General features: G+C 42.4%; 1 pseudogene; it reads left to right on the top strand.

Moving 5' to 3' along the window:
• Positions 1–11,729: 11,729 nt before the first annotated feature.
• On the top strand, positions 11,730–13,004 carry LOC149072569 (actin-like protein 6B pseudogene; annotated as a pseudogene).
• The last annotated feature ends 4,962 nt before the right edge of the window (positions 13,005–17,966 follow it).

Here is a 17,966-nt window from a genome sequence, read left to right as displayed (position 1 = left end):
ACGTTAGAATCATCGCTATAGCTAATCGCTGTGTGTGTGTTCAGTATACTAATTTTTTTTAAACAAATAGACGTAAGTTTAAAAAAAATCTCATTTTGCCGCTCCAAAAGGGTGGACGACGAGTCCACCCGCCTGTCTTGGTACCTTAGTTTAACAACTATCTTATGAAGACATGAACTTTTGGAGAGAATATTTAATTGTGTCTATGGGGAATCAGCCTATATATGCTGTAAATAAAGAAAAATGTTCGTTGTTTCTATAGAGTAGTGGTCTAACGCACTCTACCGGATTGCGACGAGACGCAGGTGGATTCCCCCACTGAGAAAGTTGAATTTTCTTTGAAAAAAAATCTTTTCGCATGAGTTAGATGTCTAAACCCTCGTATAAATGGCGGAGAGTGACATCATCTTCATGAAAGGAATTTATAAACATTGGCTTACAATTAATTCATGTTAATCCTTTCAAACTTCTCTATTTTCCTTCTGAGTGGCAATTACAAGGTATCTCACCTGACTTGATGCCTTGAATTTCGGCATTTATAAGATATCTCGCCACTTAAAACCCTCTTATTTCGGCAATAGCAAGCTCAGCGAGCACTGTATAAAGCAGGCGTTTTTCTTGAACAAATGTTTTTCATCCAGAAGGATGTTTCTGCCAGTAAGAGGAGTCTTGGCGCAGTGGTGAGATGTTCGTCTGACACATGAAGGCCGCCACCAGGTCCGAACGTTCGATCCTTGGGAAAGAATTGAGGCCCGTTAAACCAGTCAAGTAGTTAACTAAATTTTAAGTCATCAATTGCTAAAAAACTATCCCAACTTAAGTAATCAAGTGGGCAATGCTGATTGGATGATACGAGGCCGTGCTCACTGGTGAAGGCACATAGGGCCTACTTAACCGAAAGAGAATCCGGTTTATCAATTTGCGACTTGAGAACGTAACTAAACAGCCCTTAACGTCTGTCCATGCGTTTTAAGGTACTTTGACGACTTAAGATTTAGTCAACTACTGAACTACTTGACGCGTGTAAACAGGACTTCAGATAACAAGTTCTTTCATATCAAAGCTGTTGTAACCACCGGTAGACGGACCTTTCATTTCCAACCCAACTCAATCGGTAGTAAATTGCTGCATGGCGATATCAGCCAACACCATCTATAGCAGAAGACCTGCGCGAAGGTCGAACTTTTTAGTCGCATTTCAAAAAGTTTAAGAACCACTGGTTTAAAATGAAACAGGCAGCGAGTATTGAAACATTCTTACCTTAATATTCATCACTCCAATCGTCAAAGGTGTCTGTTTCGGGGCTGCCGAACTTGAGTTTAACCTTCACGGACAATCTATCGGCGTCATTGAAAGCCGTCTTCTGTTTCAACACCAGTGCTGTCGTACATGATGGGCGACGGAATTTCATGACTCCACTCGACTTACGAATGGTCTCGGAATTCGAGTTTTGCACTGAGATTTTATAACGGACAAGTACCTTTGGAACCGGGAACTCACAGAGACGAATTTTCACCGGGTATCGGTGGGTACCATTCCGAAATTTGATCCGGGACACTTCCAGCCGCCACACGAAGTCGCTTCCTTTAGGAAACCGAGGACTGATGATATTTTGGTGATGTTGTTGACAGAACGATACGTCAAACTTCCACCTGAATTTGACTTCTCGGCTTTCCCAGGTGCCATCCTTGTTATGCGCTCTGCAAATCACTTCTTTTGATAAAGCCATCTTTTGACGAAGCCGATTATTGCACGTCTGCCTGCGAGGACGACTCGATGAAGAATGATATCATCCAGCTCGATGCGTGAAGTTGACCAATTACATCCTGGATTTATGACGATATCGTAGGGATGGGAGTGTAGGAGAGACAAAAACCGTTTCGTGTTTTTCTAATCGTCACAGCTATTAGTTTGATTATTTGATATTTTTATAAGGGGAAAAAATGGGGTTTTTTTCGTCACTGTAGCCAAATTAAAACTGTCGTCCAAAAGAGAATGAAATTCCTCCATAATTTATAATTTAAAATTCTTAGTTGACTGATTTCTCAAGAATTTACAGTAGACGCTCGTTATAACGATCCCACGTTACTGCAACCATTCGATTACAACGACCTTTGGATAAGTCCCAAATGTTTTACGTATTTAGACTATCAATGATGTCTTCCTCCCGTTATAACGTCCGTTTTCATAGGACGATGGGGTCGTTATAACGAGCGTCGACTGTAGTGAGTTCAGTTACTTATTCATGAATGTACTAGAAAATAAAAAGAATTATATTTTTAGTAGGTGATGTTTTTTTAATAAAGAGCGTATACGCGCGGAAAATCCACCGGCACCAACTCACTGCCACGCAATTCCCAGAACGGAAGATTCATCGCCGAGAAATTGATCATCAATTCTCTGAAAGGAAAATTCCTCAACAACAATCCCCGAAAGAAAAATTCATCGACAGCAATTCACAGAAACCAATTCACTGCCATACAATTTTCCGAAAACAATTCACTGCCATTCAATTCACAGGCAGGCCAATTCACAGGCATCGATAACAATTGAGTGAACGGAAAATTCACCGATAACAATTGAGTGAACGGAAAATTCACCAATAACAATTCTAACAAAACTATCAAAAAGTTCACCGTGAATAATTCACCAAAAAAGGCAAATTTATCGACAACAATTCACGAAAAAGGAAAATTCACCGAAACCAATTCATTGCCATTCAAAACACCAATAACAGTTCACCGAAAAGATTCAACGACAAAAATTCACTGCCGGAAAATTCATCGATATCAATTGACCGAAAGCAAAACTCACCATATTCACCGTATTTTTAGTCAAAACTTACACGATCCTTCAAGACGACTTAACTCCCTGAGGCCAACAGAAAAAATTCTACAGTACGGAAAAGCACCCACCGTTGCCATAGTGGTGGTCGGCTGAAGTTGGTTTTCTGTGGTTCCCAACATCGAGGTGCGAATGCGAGCCGATCTCCCTGTTAAAAAGTCTCGCCACAGAGACTGGCCTACAACAATACAATTAATTAATTCAATCATTACACTTCACCCATAGTTAGAAAAAAAATTGATGGCAGATGGCAGCACTACACATAACAAGCATTACACAGAAACAAACTAAACGTCAGGTTCACTACACATACACGCACATTACAACATGTACCAATTCGTTAGAAGTTCCGCAGAGGAATATGAACGAGGTGCATGTCTGGTTCAGTAGTAGTAAGGAAAAGCAACCCACACATTAGTGGCACCAGGGTCTGAAAGGGTTAAGGCCGGTAGTCCACTTGAAGCGACTACATGCGGCAAGCTACGCGAGGAGCAACAGCCGACATTAAGTTCATTGAAGGCGACCTTTACAAGTTACTCACGACTACACTCCTCGCAGACGCGTGTGTTCATTAAATAATCTTGAAGAAATATTATTGCAAAAAACTAAAAAACTTTTCAGAAAATTTATAAAGCCCTTACTTAATGAGACAACTGACACAAACTCGGAGAAGGCATTCTTCTAGTAAATAAAGAAAGAATATTGGATCGATTATTACTTACCGTCGCAACCCACGAACGGCAATTATCAAATTCTCAGCTTCCATGATTATTGCGGGAAAGGGGGGAGAGAGAAAAGGGGAAAAAAACGGAGCGGAAGAGGCACGAAAAAAATGTGAAAAGAAAAGACGGCGAGATCCCATTTTAATCGGCAATTTTTGTCGTTTGCCGTTGTAACCGGGAATCATTAGCTGAAAAACGTGAAGCTTTATTGTAACCCCATTAAGTATATTATCCACCGGTTCTTTCTTTTCTCTTGCTAATGATTTTTTGTCAGCACATACAATGTACAGGGTGTTCTGTAAGTGCTAATGCGGCCTTTATCTCATCAACCGTCCGTCGTAGAGGTATGATTCCAATTTAAAAAATACTCAAAGAGAAAGGCGTTCAAAAATTACCCTGTACTAGTTTTGACAGTGAAAACTCAGTGTGTAACAAAATTAAAAAAAATCTAAATTTTTATACTGTCCCCTTGTCCCCTAACTTCCAATTAGAAAGTTGTTGCCCTGTATCTCCTGAGGCCTACAGAAAAAAAATTTCAAGTTTCTATATGCAATTTCCACTGAGATATTTGAATTCAAAATAATCGGCGAAATGCTGTGAAAGAACAGCAAAAAATAACGGATAAGGCCCCTTTCTCTCATTTATGCCGTCCTGTCCTAGATTTTTGCGTTCAAATATCTCAGTGAATATTGCACTTAGACACTTCAAATTTTTTTTGTTGGTCTCAGGATAGACAGGGCACCCACCTTCTAACTGGAAGTTGGAGGACAATGGGACCGTATAAAAATCTAGATTTTTTGTGTTACACACTGTATTCTCACTTCTACAGGGTAATTTTTGAACTCTCGTTTAGCATTTTTGAAACTGAAACTATACCTCTACGACGGACGGTTCAGATAAAGACCACGTTAGCACTTACAGGACACACTGTACATATGTAAGACCGAAAAAGAACACGTATATATAAAGTGAGTGTAAAAGAAAAATCAATGAATATTGCTCATTCTCCCAACCATACGTCCCTCACATTCACTTATGTGGTAACTAACTTGGTCTCTCTTATACAATCACTCACCAATCACTTGGTCACTCACACAACCACTCACCTGCCCTGACCGTATGAGTAACGGTCAGGGCAGGCGAGTTATATGGTCACATAAGGCCACTCACCTACTAAAATGTGTTACCAATACGATCGCTCACCTGGTCACTCATACAGTCACTCACCCAATCACTTGGCCATGCGCACAATCGCTCACTTATTCGGTCACTCATACGGTCAGGGAAGGCGAAAGGTACCACGGAAAAAACGTGCCGGGGCGAGATGTCGGAGGCGAAATTTCCGGATTCCGACCCGTGCGGCCGCACGTGTCGCCAAATCAAAGTTAAAAAGAAGGCGAAAAAAGCTTTTTCGCCAAAAAAACGCTGGCGGGCGCCAAAAAAGTCTCGCGCGTGTAGAGATTTTTCTCGAGCTTCTACTAGGTGTGCCTTCCTGCGTCCATAAGATTGGAAAGTCACTGGGGGCTGCTTTTAGGCCGTGTGACCAGTGGTTTTACGAAAATTTCGCGCCTTTTACATTTCTCCAGCCCTGAACGTGTGAGTGACGGAGTGCGTGAGTTATCATATAAGTGATTAAGTGTACCATGCGTAAATGACTATGAGTGAACAAATGAGTGGGTGAGTGACTGATTGCGCGACCATATGGTCTCTCACGTTTTCACTCATACGGTCACTCACCCACACACTTGGTTACTCATATGTCACTCACTCATACAGTCACTCACTTAAACTTACCCACTTATATGGTCACCCATACATACTTATACTCACCCACTTGTATAGTCTCTCGCACAAAAACTCACTCATTCGATCACTCTTTACTCATGCGGTCTATCACTCATAAGGCCACTAAACCACCCATATGGTCACTCATGTGATCAAACACTTGGTCACCCATAAGGTCACTCATGTGATCACACACTTGGTCACCCATAAGATCACTCAACCCCCCATGTAGTCACTCATGCGATCACACACTTGGTCACCCATAAGGTCATTCACCCATTTATAGTATGTGGTCACTCATTCTCGGACGTTCACCGTCAGAGGGAATGTTTTTCCCTCAGAATATTCAGTGAAAAAAATTCCCTGCTCATACCAGTATCATCGTTGTGAGGAAAAGAAATGATTGGGCTCAGAATTGGCGATTTCTATGCCCCACATCCAATCACTACGCGGTATTTGTGAGCCAATCAGGAAGATTCTACGCCAAAATAAGAGGAAACGAAATAGGATGCTGTGCTTCAAAATGTGGCAAACTTGCTAGGTAGTCTGAATGACGTTTATGACAAACACTGCAGAGGTCTTCTATCTCTTGGAGGTGCTGGCTGGTTCAGCTCTTTTGAAAAAAAAATAATCAGACCTACATTCCGCGGTGAATCTTGTAGCCAACCCCCTCCAGCACATCAATAATGTAAAGTAGGCCTTCTTTACAGTGATTGGGCGATAGCTTTTTATCAAATTTGTTTTTTTTTTCTGATCCGAATATTCTGAGTGAAAATGGACTACTTACTGACGTCACAAGCAGACTGCGGAGGCCTTCTATCTCCAGAAGGTGCTGGATATACACGCATGTAAAAAGGTACACGCAAATCAAAATGGAACAATGTACGATGTCATGTTAGTACAATGTTTATCCATCTTTCTTAAATGCTGAAGCTCATCAACAACTGCCTTTCATATTTAAAGTTATAGAGTCATTTTATGGACACCCGGTATGTTTAAAAAAGTTAAATGTCCTCGCAATCAATAAACTAACCATGGCGGACAAAGCTTGTGACTTTTATTCGAAAAATTTAGAGCGATTAAATAAATTATTCTAAAAATAAAACAAAATGATTGTGCCGGCGGCCCTTATAAGTATACCTTATAGTCCGGCCCTTTTAGTGTTAAACTGTTGCCATTGTCATAATTACCACTAACGTTTTTCTATCCAGTGGCGTATTTACAGGGGAGAGGGTTTAGAGGGCAAGTTCAGAGGGGCGGCAAATTTGTGGGATGAGTAGCCAAAAACAAAATTAGTAGAATAGAAGAGCGATAAAATGCGCATAAGCCTAAATAAAAATCCGCCTTTTCTGGGACAGTAAGGGACTAGGTCAGTGAGTGATCAAAAGACTGAATCTAGAGAGTTTGCAAGCACGTGAGTGAGCAAAAGAGTGATCAACAGAGTGAGGGGCCAGGTCAGTGAGTGACCTAGAGAGTGTGCAAGCGCGTGAATGACTTAGAGCACGTGCAAGTACGTGAATGATTAAAAAAATGACATAGAGCTTGAGTAAACGTGTAAATGATCAAAAGAATGACTTACAAAGCAAGGAAAAATGTCAAGCATCCAAAAAAGTGACCTACAGCATGCGCAAGCAGGTGAGTAACCAAAACAGTGTGCAAACATGTGAATGACTAAAAAGAGTGACTTCGAGAGTGTGCAAGCACATGAAGGACTAGTGTTAAGCGATTTAGAGAATTAGGTGAGTGAGTGACCAAAAGAGTGGCTTAGAGAGTTTTCAAGCACGTGAGTGAGCAAAGGAGTGACTTGGTGCGTCAGCAAGCATGTGAATGACCAAAAGAGTGACCTAGAGCACGAGTAAATGTGCAAATGATCAAAAGAATGACCTAGAAAAGCATGACTAAATGTGTAAATGATCAAAAGAGTGACCTATAAAGCAAAGAACCGTATCAGTGAGCGACCAAAAGAGCGAGTGCAAGTATGCTACTGACCAAAACAGTGTGCAAGCATGTGAGTGGCCAAAACGGTGTGCAAGCATGTGAATGCCTAAAAGAGTGACTTACAGAGCGTGTGAGTATTGGAGTGACCAAAAGAAGTGACTTAGAGAGTGTGTGAGCATTGGAGTAACCAAAAGAAGTGACTTAGAGAGTGTGTGAGCATTGGAATGACCACCAAAAGAAGTGACTTAGAGAGCGTGTGAGCATTGGAGTGACCAAAAGAAGTGACTTAGAGAGCGTGTGAGCATTGGAGTGACCAAAAGAAGTGACTTAGAGACACAGGTGTACTTGCGGAGTAGGAGGAATCCCAGCGGGTTATAGCACAGGATTGCAATTTCGAGGAAAGAATAATCAAGAAAATTTGACTAGAGAATGGGGTAAGGGCAGTGCCGTCTTAAGGCATGGGCCCACCCGGGCACGACCCCGGGGCCTCAAGAGGAAAGGGGCCTCACAAAAATGAGATCTGGTTGAAATTTTAAAGAATTTGCCTGGTAGGGCCTCAGAAAAATCACTTGGCCCGGGGGCCCATGGTGCTCTTAAGACGGCCCTGGATAAGGGCGGCAAAATTCGTGTAGCCCACAGGCGGCAAAAACCATAAAAATGCGCCCCTTTTTCTATCATTTTTATTACATTTAAAAATACATTTTAACGAAACTACTGATGTCAATGTGTTGACAGAAAAGAAACGCATCGAAATTACGCTTCTTATTGAAACAAATACAGCCGAGTCCGGGTTATTTCGCACTTGTATAGTTTACATTTATCTTTGTTTCCTTTTTTTTGGCACGAATGGCAATATATATTTCGGCAAATTGTTGCAACACCAGATGCGTACTCAGAGACGTCTCTCATGGGACCAATAAACCGCTCCGCAACCACCATTGAGTTCAGAGCTTGTCGAATCGTGTCCCGGTTATTATTTCGAGATGCGTACGGTGATACCTCGGCCAACGAGGATGGTTCGTTCCGGAATCACGTTCGTTAGCCGAAATCTTCGTAAGCCGAAACGTCATTTTATATAGGTTTCTATAGGAAATCGTTTGATTTGTTCCAGGTTCTGCCCAAAATTTAAAGATAGGTTTGTTAAAAACTAAGAGGAATGTGTGTGAAAAACACCGAATTTTTTTTCAACAGCTTCAAAATTTGATAAATGAGAATCTACAGGAAGAGATGACACAGATACTAACGATCATTTCTATGACTGAATATTTTTCATGCATTTTGCATATTTCACTATTTTTACGCGATAGAGCAAATTTCCATGATTTTTTTAAAATCTATTTTAAGGAATTTTTCCGTGACTTTCAGTAATTTTAATTAATTTTCACATAATTTTCAGCAATTTCAAGGCATTTTTTTTTTAGTTTCAGTAATTTTAGTTTTTTTTTCGTGATTTTCAGTAATTTTAATTAATTTTTTCATGATTTTCAGTAATTTTAAGAACATTTTTCATGATCTTCATAATTTGACGCATATTTTAATATTTTGGAGCATTCTTTTGCATATTTCAGCATAACAATGAAGAGGGATTTTTTTCCCCCTAAGCTCTCTCACTTCCCTATCTTCATTTCCGGCATTTGGCAATTTCAGCGCGATACAAGAATTGCGACAAGGGAGAAAAAATTGCATAGGGGTGGAGAAAGAATGTCCTCACAGAGTCAAGGAGGAGGAAGGTAGAGAAAATTACCGGAGAGGGGTTCTGAAATGTAAGGGTGTGATGATGATCCCTCCTCAGAAGGAAAAAAAAGGGAGATACGGACCAATCAGTATACACCAAAAATCAGCAGTTCGAGTTGAAAACAAACAGGTTTGTTGAAGTTGCGCACCTCGTTGAGTGGCTTCTTTCTCTCGTTCACCTCACTTCTCGAGTATGAGCGGTGTAGAACGTAACAATACAGTTTGTTTCGTCGCTATTCTCTTTATTATACACTACACCCGTACCTCTTGGTGACCACACTATGTAAGCGGTCTGTACAGTCGACCCTCGGTGTTGACGGTTTTCGTATTCTCGGTCTTTTTCACAGTTTTCCGGAAAACTCTTTTCAGTGCTAATTCTAATCATCGGAACAAGATATAAATTGTATGCGTCAAATAAACGTTTTAAAATTCTCAAAGGTTTTTCTGGTGCTTCTGGAAATGTTTCCAGGAGAACGTTCTTTAAATGTTCTTCTGAGAGTAAGAATTTGAAAGAAAAATTCGAAATATTGCCAATGATTAGCTTCATACAAGGATGACGTCACTCTCCGCTACTATACGAAGGTTTTTAACAACTGGCTGTTGCGAAGATATATTTTGGAAAGAGAAAATTCAACTGTCCCTGCTGGGAATCGAACCGACGTCCTTTCACTTTCTGGGTGAACGCACTAGACTACAGATCATCTTTCAATCCTTCCTTGGAGCTAGTGTACACTGAAAGGGACCGTACATCGACGGCCGAACCAGACTCAGGCCAACTTCGCAACAGCCAGTTGTTAAAAACCTTCGTATGGTAGCGGAGAGTGACGTCATCCTTGTATAAGTCGCCATCTGGTGGCAACGTCAGCAGTTGTGAGCTTGGCCTGAGTCTAGTTCGGCCGTCCATGTACGGTCAATTTCAGTGTACACGAGCTCCAAGGAAAGATTGAGAGATTCGGTGCCTCTGTAGTCTAGTGGTCTAGGGCGTTCACCCGGAAAGTTAAAGGACGGGGGTTCGATTCCCCGCAGGGGCTGTTGAATTTTCTCTCTTTCCAAAATATATCTTCGCAACAGCCAGTTGTTAAAAACCTTCGGATTAGCTTCATTGCTGCGGTCCCCCGTTATTACGCCATCGATGGATCTACAATCAGATCGAGGAAAACGATTATAAAGTTCAATCAGCCGTTGCTGTAGCTACACTTGCTACTGTATAGTCCTGGATTCACACGTCACTGATCCACAGTTAGAGGCTAGACCAGTGATTGCCAACGTGGGCGTTAACGCCCCCTTGGGGGGCGATGGAAAGTTCCAGGGGGTGGTAGAAGCTACAGGTATAACATAGGATCCTATAGGTTAGATTGCGTTGGGGGGGGGGGCGATGGGACAAAAAAAAAAAGGTTGGGAAACTATGGGCTAGACCCATCAATGACCAGTGCCGTCTTAACGCACGGGCTCACCCGGGCACGGCCAAAGGGCCTCAAGATGAGAAAGGGCCTCACAAAAATAAGATCTGGTTGGAATTTTCGAGAATTTGCCAGGTAGGGCTTCAGAAAAGTTACTTGGCCCACGATGCTCTTGAGCGGTCTCGTCAATGACTGACGCATTCTTCATATGTAGAACAATTGGTAAGGGAATTATCATTATCACTATACTCACTATACTCTCTAACAAATTTACTACTTTACCGCACACCAACTCTGGTCATATATCGCCATACAGCAATTTCCAACCAGAGGAGTTGGGTGGGAAATGAAGGCTTCATCCATCGGTGGTCGCGCCAGGCTCGGTAGGTAAAGAACGTGCTTCTAACGTTCTGTGTCCGGATTCGAACCTGTGGACCTTGGTGGTAACCTTCATAGTGGAAGACGAGCATCTTACCACGGCACCTCTCGGGAGCATTTTTCGTGTCTCCTCCGGGACTCGAACCCGCATCCTCTTGCATACCGGGCAAGTGCGCTAACCAATACACCAGAGACACACTAACAAATTTACTGGAATGAAGAAGAAAATACTAACAGTGGTATTAATGTTCATAATATTCTTTCAGAGAAAACATCGCCGAGAATCACCGGACGGCCCCTTCTACTTCAGCGGCCCAAAAGCAGATACGAGATGATTGGAAAAGAAAAGTTTAGGGTTTGTGTTATTCACGGTGAACCCCGGAACATAACCCCCGCGAATACCGAAGGACGACAGTATATCAATTCCCGAACATCTATTTGTCGCTAATGCGCATACGCTCTCAGAATATGGGCACCTATAGTAATCGCAAGTGCTAGGCGTCAGTTTCTCTCGGGTTATTCTTTTATAATCACTAGAAGCTGGTAGGCCCACAGATCTCTTGGGAATACGTGAGGGGATCACATTATTTTAAAAAAAACCAAAAATTATCTCTCGGAAACACATGACAGAAAAGAAGGAAAAAGAAAACAACGCCATTTGGTGCAAAAACAGCCAAAAATGAATCGCGAATGAATTTACGCCACCTGAAAGACCTTGGACAGCTCGATACTGTTTCAACCCAAAAGTAAACAATTTCCACCGTTAATAGGATGGTCATTTGAGGTCTGCGAACACTTCAAGAGTTCGTCTCGGTGCTGTCACTTCCGTTTCGGCAGTATCTCTGTGAGCTCGAATGTTGTTAGGTTTAGCCGCGGACGTATAGTCTATAACTTCACATTCTTGCTTTTTTCCCCGAGGCTTTCAACAATGGATATCAATTACGTTGTCGATTCCCTAGTATACGACATTGGTCACCATTCCATCAGGCTCGGTTACGCAGGTGAATATACGCCCAGAACGGACATGCCGAATATCGTAGGCGTCCTTTGCGAGCAGAACTCGACGTTCGGAGATGATGTTTGTGGTGCAGCCGTTGGCAGTTACATCAATAAAAAGTATTACATGGACACGTGCCACATCACTGTCGCTAGGGAGGGGGTGGAAATGTCGTCGTTCCTTGAAGACGGGATGATTGAAGACTGGGATTTGTTCGAGAAAGTAATAAGTTATACCTATAATAATTGTGTGAAATCTCCACCGCGATATTATCCAGTTCTCATGTCGGAACCCCCGTGGAACATTAGAGCGAAACGCGAGAAGCTCACCGAGATCATGTTCGAGAAGTTTGGTGTACCTGCTTTCTGTCTAGCAAAGAACTCCCCGCTATTCGCGTTTTCTAAAGGACAGAATTCGGGACTTCTTGTGGATAGTGGTGCGAATCAAACTTACGCTGTTCCAATCATTGAAGGGAATATACTTCCACACGCTGTTGTGAAATCTTCTCTTGCCGGTGACTTCGTCAGCATGCAGTGCAAGCAGTATCTTGAAACTAGTCAAATCGACATTGTACCTACTTACATGGTTTCATCAAAAAGGACTGTCGGAAAAAACGAACCACCAGAGTGGACCAAAAAACACAATTTACCCGATGTGACCGAGTCGTGGCATAACTACATGGCAAAAAAAGTTCTTCAAGACTTTTCAAGTCAGGTACTGGAGATCAATCGATCCGAGTACGTGAAGTATACGTCACCAGATATAGAAACGATCCACTATGAATTCCCAAATGGGTACAACAGGGATTTTGGGATGGAACGATTTCGAATTCCAGAAGCTCTCTTCGATCCATTGAACGCCGACAACGTTCCGGGAAACGCAATTGGCGTATCTCAGGTAGTGTCGAATAGTATCAAGTTGTGTGACCAGCAGATGTGGCCAAGCCTTTTTGCGAACGTTATCGTTGCCGGTGGGAACAGTCTGATCAAAGGATTCAAAGAACGTTTGGCGAATGATCTTGGTGTCATCAGTCCTCCAACTGTGCTGGTGGGCGTGAGAAGCTCTTGCGTTCCAGAAGAACAGAGGTTTGGATCTTGGATCGGTGGTGCGATGCTCGCTTCACTGGACGGTTTCAAGCAATATTGGATCTCAAACAAGGAATATTTCGAAGAAGGTAAAAGGCAAATTCATAGAAAATGCCCATAATTCTTTGCCTATGATCTTTTTACGCCTTCTAGCATTTGTTGATTTCAAAACATTAATCATAATATCGTTGATTATGATCTCTTTTTAGGCTCTTTATATGTTAATTGGCAACTAGTCTTCGTAGAAATATTCTCATTTATAAATGAAACCCTGATAGTATTTTTTCGTATTATGCTTTTTTGCAACTTAAAGTCATATTGCGCATTATTTTTTTTTCCTGAAAACTATTGTTCAAGTACATTGTCGTAAGTGTGATTATGTACATTAAGAACGGGAGTTTTCTGATCAATGTGGTTTTTTTCCATGTGTAAATTGTTTTCTTGAGTATTTTAAATTGAAAGAGGTAGTCCGAAAAACATATAAACTTGAATTGTTATTGAACATCATTGGCAAACTGCCATTAAGGGCCCCCTTAAGAGGAATAGAAGTAAAAAAAAAACATCATAACAGTTTTGAAAAATATTTTCATAACAGATAGACGGTTTTTCTCAGCGAAAATATATCAAGGAAGCAGATATTTTCTGGATTTTATGTCGAGGCGATCTCGGAAAGAAAAGTCATCTGGTCTCCGCCGGGACTCGAACCCAGGCCCTCTTGCATACCGGGGAAGGGGATGCTACCATCGACACCACTGAAGACACGGCTCTGCCTTTCTTATTTCACGCACTGTGGCGTGAGGCGCTGAAGTAGAAGCAATAACAACCTCTCTTAACTTCAGCAAATGGCTCCCAGGTGGGACGGTAGACATATAGACGGCTTTTCTTAGCCCAATATATCAAGGAAACACATATTTTCTGGATGTTATACCGAGTTGAACTCGGAAAGATGGTAGCATGCTTGCCCGGTATGCAAGAGGGGCTGGGTTCGAGATCCAGGTCCAAAAGTCATCAAGTCACCCAGGCGGTGACAAGATGACTTTTTTTTCCGAGTTCACCTCAGAATGTTATCCAGGAAATATCTGTTTCCTTGATATAGTGAGCTGAGAAAAAGCCGTCTAGCTCTACCGTCCCACCTGGAGCTGACACAAAATAAAGTGTTCCAGACTCTGCCACGAAGCTAGGCTGGAAGAGATCTCGGCAACGGGATAAGTCCAGTGGCAAAGTTCTGGCATTCATTCATTCGTCCCACCTGGAGGCCATTTGCTGAAGTTAAGAGAAGCTGTCAATGCCTCTACTTCAGCGCCTCACGCCACAGTGCAAAGAAAGTCAGAATCGTGTCTCCAGTGGTGTAGATGGTAGCATCCTTGCCCGGTATGCAAGAGAGGGCCCGGATTCGAGTCCCGGTGTAGATCAGATGACTTTTCTTTCCGAGTTACATAAAATCCAGAAAATATATATCGGTTTCCTTGATATTTTCATAGCAATTAATCTTCGTAGAAATATTCTCAATTTATAAATGAGAAGAGTCCGAGTCTACTTTTTTTCCGTATTATGCTTCTCTACAACCGCCATTATGTAATCTTTTCTCATTACTTTTTTTCATGCAAAATAGTGTGTATGTTTGTGGCTAGAAGCAGTAAAAATTACCATTTTTCTGATCAATGTGGTTTTCTTTTTGTGCATATTGTTTTCTTGAGCACTCAAAGTTACGATGGTATCCTGAATACATCAACTTGAATTGTTATTGAACCTCATTGGAAAACTGCCCTTAAGGACCCCTTGCTCTGAGGTCGCCCCCCCCCCCCCGCACAAATGAAAATATCATAACGGTTGTTTTTTTAAGTTTTGAAAAATATTTTCATAACACGCAATTAGTCTTCGTAGAAATATTCTCATTTTATGTAAATGGAGTCTTATAGTTTTTTTCCCCCGTATTATGCTTTTTTACAGCTTTATTATGTAATTTTTGCGTATTATTTTTTCATTTTCGTGCAAAATAATGTGTGTGTTCGAGAATGTAAGTATATGGCTAGAAAAAGTAAAAATTAGAATTTTCGTATCAATGTGTTTTTTCTCATGTGCATATTGTTTTCTTAAGCGTTTAAAGTTAGAGTGTAGCCTATATACAAGGCAGTGTGCCCACCCGGGCCTCCAGCGAAGAAGGGGCCTCACAAAATGAAATCTGGTTGAAATTTTCGAGAATTTACCAGGTAGAAACCTCGCAAAAAATCACTTGGCCCGGGGGCCCATGATGGTCTTGAGACAGCCCTGTAGACAGGGTACGAAGGTTTCGACTGCTGGTAGATGCGAAGATAAATCCAGGGAAGAAAACTCAACTGGCCTTGCAGGAAGCAGGAAATAGGAATTTGCCAACTTGCCGCCCTAGGAGCGCCCTAAACCACTAGACCAGTGGTGTGCAAACCGTGTTTCGCGAATCCCCTGGGGGGTCTCACAACTTCGATAGCAAAACAAGGTATCCAAACAGCTGATAATAATAAAAGAAAAATTGTACATTCGTGCTTCTGGCATACGGCGGACGATATCAAGTTAGTACTTTTACAGGGTGACTTAGACAGAATCACCCGATTTGAAAATTGTATATTTCTTAAAAATTAAAAGAGAGAATAGAACGCTAAGTAATAATGTGAATATACAGGGGAAAATGTGTTACGTGTTATGAACAATTTTTGTTGATTTTCAATTTCAAGTGTAGAGTCATTTTGAAATCGGATGATTCTTTCTTAATCACCGTGTATACGAAAATCAAGGACCATTCACTTCGCTACACTTTAGTCTTGCATAAGGGACACATGAAAAAAAAAAAAAAGTAAATATGTATTTATATGTGATATTAAAAAAAAACTGAATATATCTTTGGAAGTCAATATCGCCCAATTAAAATCGAAACAAGCGTTTTCCGAAAAGTTTCGGGACAGTACGTTCATGGCCCCCCCACAAACTGGAGCGGGGCCCCCAGGTAGTTGTCGAAACCTTCGTAATAATAGCGAAGAGTGACATCTTGGAAGTTCAACCGTTCACTCTTTTACCACGTCAAAGATCTTCTACCTAAACAAGCAGAAGCCACTGAAGCCAGTGCCGTCTTAACGCATGGGCCCACCCGGGCACGGCCCGGGGGCCTCGAAAGAAGAGGGGCTTCACATAAATAAGAAGTGGTTAAAATTTTCTAGAAATTACCCGGTAGGGCCTAAAAAAACCACTTGGCTTTGCTTCTAAGACGGGCCTGACTGAAGCCATCGCCATTTTCTTCCTACACACCCACCTTTTACTATAGGCTTGTTGACAGAATCGTTCTTTCAACATTAGGCTATTTCTTATTGGAATTTTTTTTTCTAGGCGAGTTGCGGTTCTTGGACAGCTTTTGCTAAAAAAATGCAGTGTCCATAGCAGGATATTCCCCGTTTTTTTGTTTTAGAGAGGAGAAACCGTTTGGTTTTAAGTCGCCAAATATTTTCGTCGGCTTTTTGACGTTCTAAATCAGTGTTTCTCAACCTGGGGCCATATGGCTCCCTTGCGGTCCGGGGATGTTCTAAGGAGACCACGGAGAAACTGCCGAAGGGAAACCACTACAAGGGTTGAATAGGGGGGACACACACACAAAGAACTGTGAAGAAATATACACTGAAGAGCCAAAAAAACTGGCAAACCTGCCTAATATCGTGTAGGGCCCCCGCGAGCACGCAGAAGTGCCGCAACACGACGTGGCATGGACTCGACTAATGTCTGAAGTAGTGCTGGAGGTAATTGACACCATGAATCCTGCAGGGCTGTCCATAAATCCGTAGGAGTAAGAGGGGGTGGAGATCTCTTCTGAACAGCACGTTGCAAGGCATCCCAGATATGTTAAATAATGGTCATGTCTGGGGATTTTGGTGGCCAGCGGAAGTGTCTAAAGTCAGAAGAGTGTTCCTGGAGCCACTTTGTAGCAATTCTGGACGTGTGGGGTGTCGCATTGTCCTGCTGAAATTGTCCAAGTCCGTCGGAATGCCCAATGGTGATCAGACAGGATGCTTACGTACCTGTCACCTGTCAGAGTCGTATCTAGACGTATCAGGGGTCCCATATCACGCCAACTGCACACGCCCCATACCATCACAGAGCCTCCACCAGCTTGAACAGTCCCCTGTTGAGATGTAGGGTCCATGGATTCATGAGGTTGTCTCCATACCCGTACACGTCCATCAGCTCGAAGCAATTGGAACCGAGACTCGTCAGACCAGGCAACGTGTTTCCAGTCCTCAACAGTCCAATGTCGGTGTTGTCGGGCCCAGGCGAGGCGTAAAGCTTTGTGTCGTGCAGTCATCAAGGGTACACGAGTGGGCCTTCGGCTCCGAAAGCCCATATCGATGATGTTTCGTTGAATGGTTCGCACGCTGACACTTGTTGATGGCCCAGCATTGAAATCTGCAGCAATTTGCGGAAGGGTTGCACGTCTGTCACGTTTAATGATTCTCGTCAGGGTCAGTCCCGTTCTTGCATGATCTTTTTCCGGCCGCAGCGATGTCGTAGATTTAATTATTTACCGGATTCCCGATATTCACGGTACACTCGTGAAATGGTCGTACGTGAAAATCCAAATTTCATCGCTACCTCGGAGATGCTATGTCCCATCTCTCGTGCGCCGACTATAACACCACTTGTTGTGTTGCCGTACTCTGATTGGTTCTATATCTCTTTATTTGCATACGCATGCCTGTACCAGTTTTTTTGGCTCTTCAGTTTAGCTTAAAAGTGAAATATGGTGGGCAGAAATGTGACTACTCTTTCTGAATCTAGCAGAGCTGTCTATGGTAGCGGGGCAACCTTAGCCCCTGTGTCCATACCCCTTGGCTTCATGCCCATAGGGCCTACTTGAGGAGATCTGGCACGATGATTTTCGAGTGAAGTATAAAAATATGTAAGTATTTTGTCCCAGAACATCTCTCTGCCTGGGCACTCAGATCGGGAGGATTGATTTATTGCGTGGGTTCGTTGGATCGTTCCGTAATTTGCAGATGCCTATTTTCCTCATACAATTTGCCTATTGGGTGGGATGAAAAGTGAATCCGTGCTTGGCCTAGGGCTC

This window comes from Pholcus phalangioides, unplaced genomic scaffold, assembly GCF_987345545.1.
Source record: "Pholcus phalangioides strain wild (caught in Gottingen) unplaced genomic scaffold, Ppha-v1.0 ptg000017l_1, whole genome shotgun sequence".
In the NCBI taxonomy this organism is placed as follows: Eukaryota; Metazoa; Arthropoda; class Arachnida; order Araneae; family Pholcidae; genus Pholcus; species Pholcus phalangioides.
Note: the sequence above shows the minus strand (reverse complement) of the source record. Positions and strands in the feature narration are given on the sequence as shown.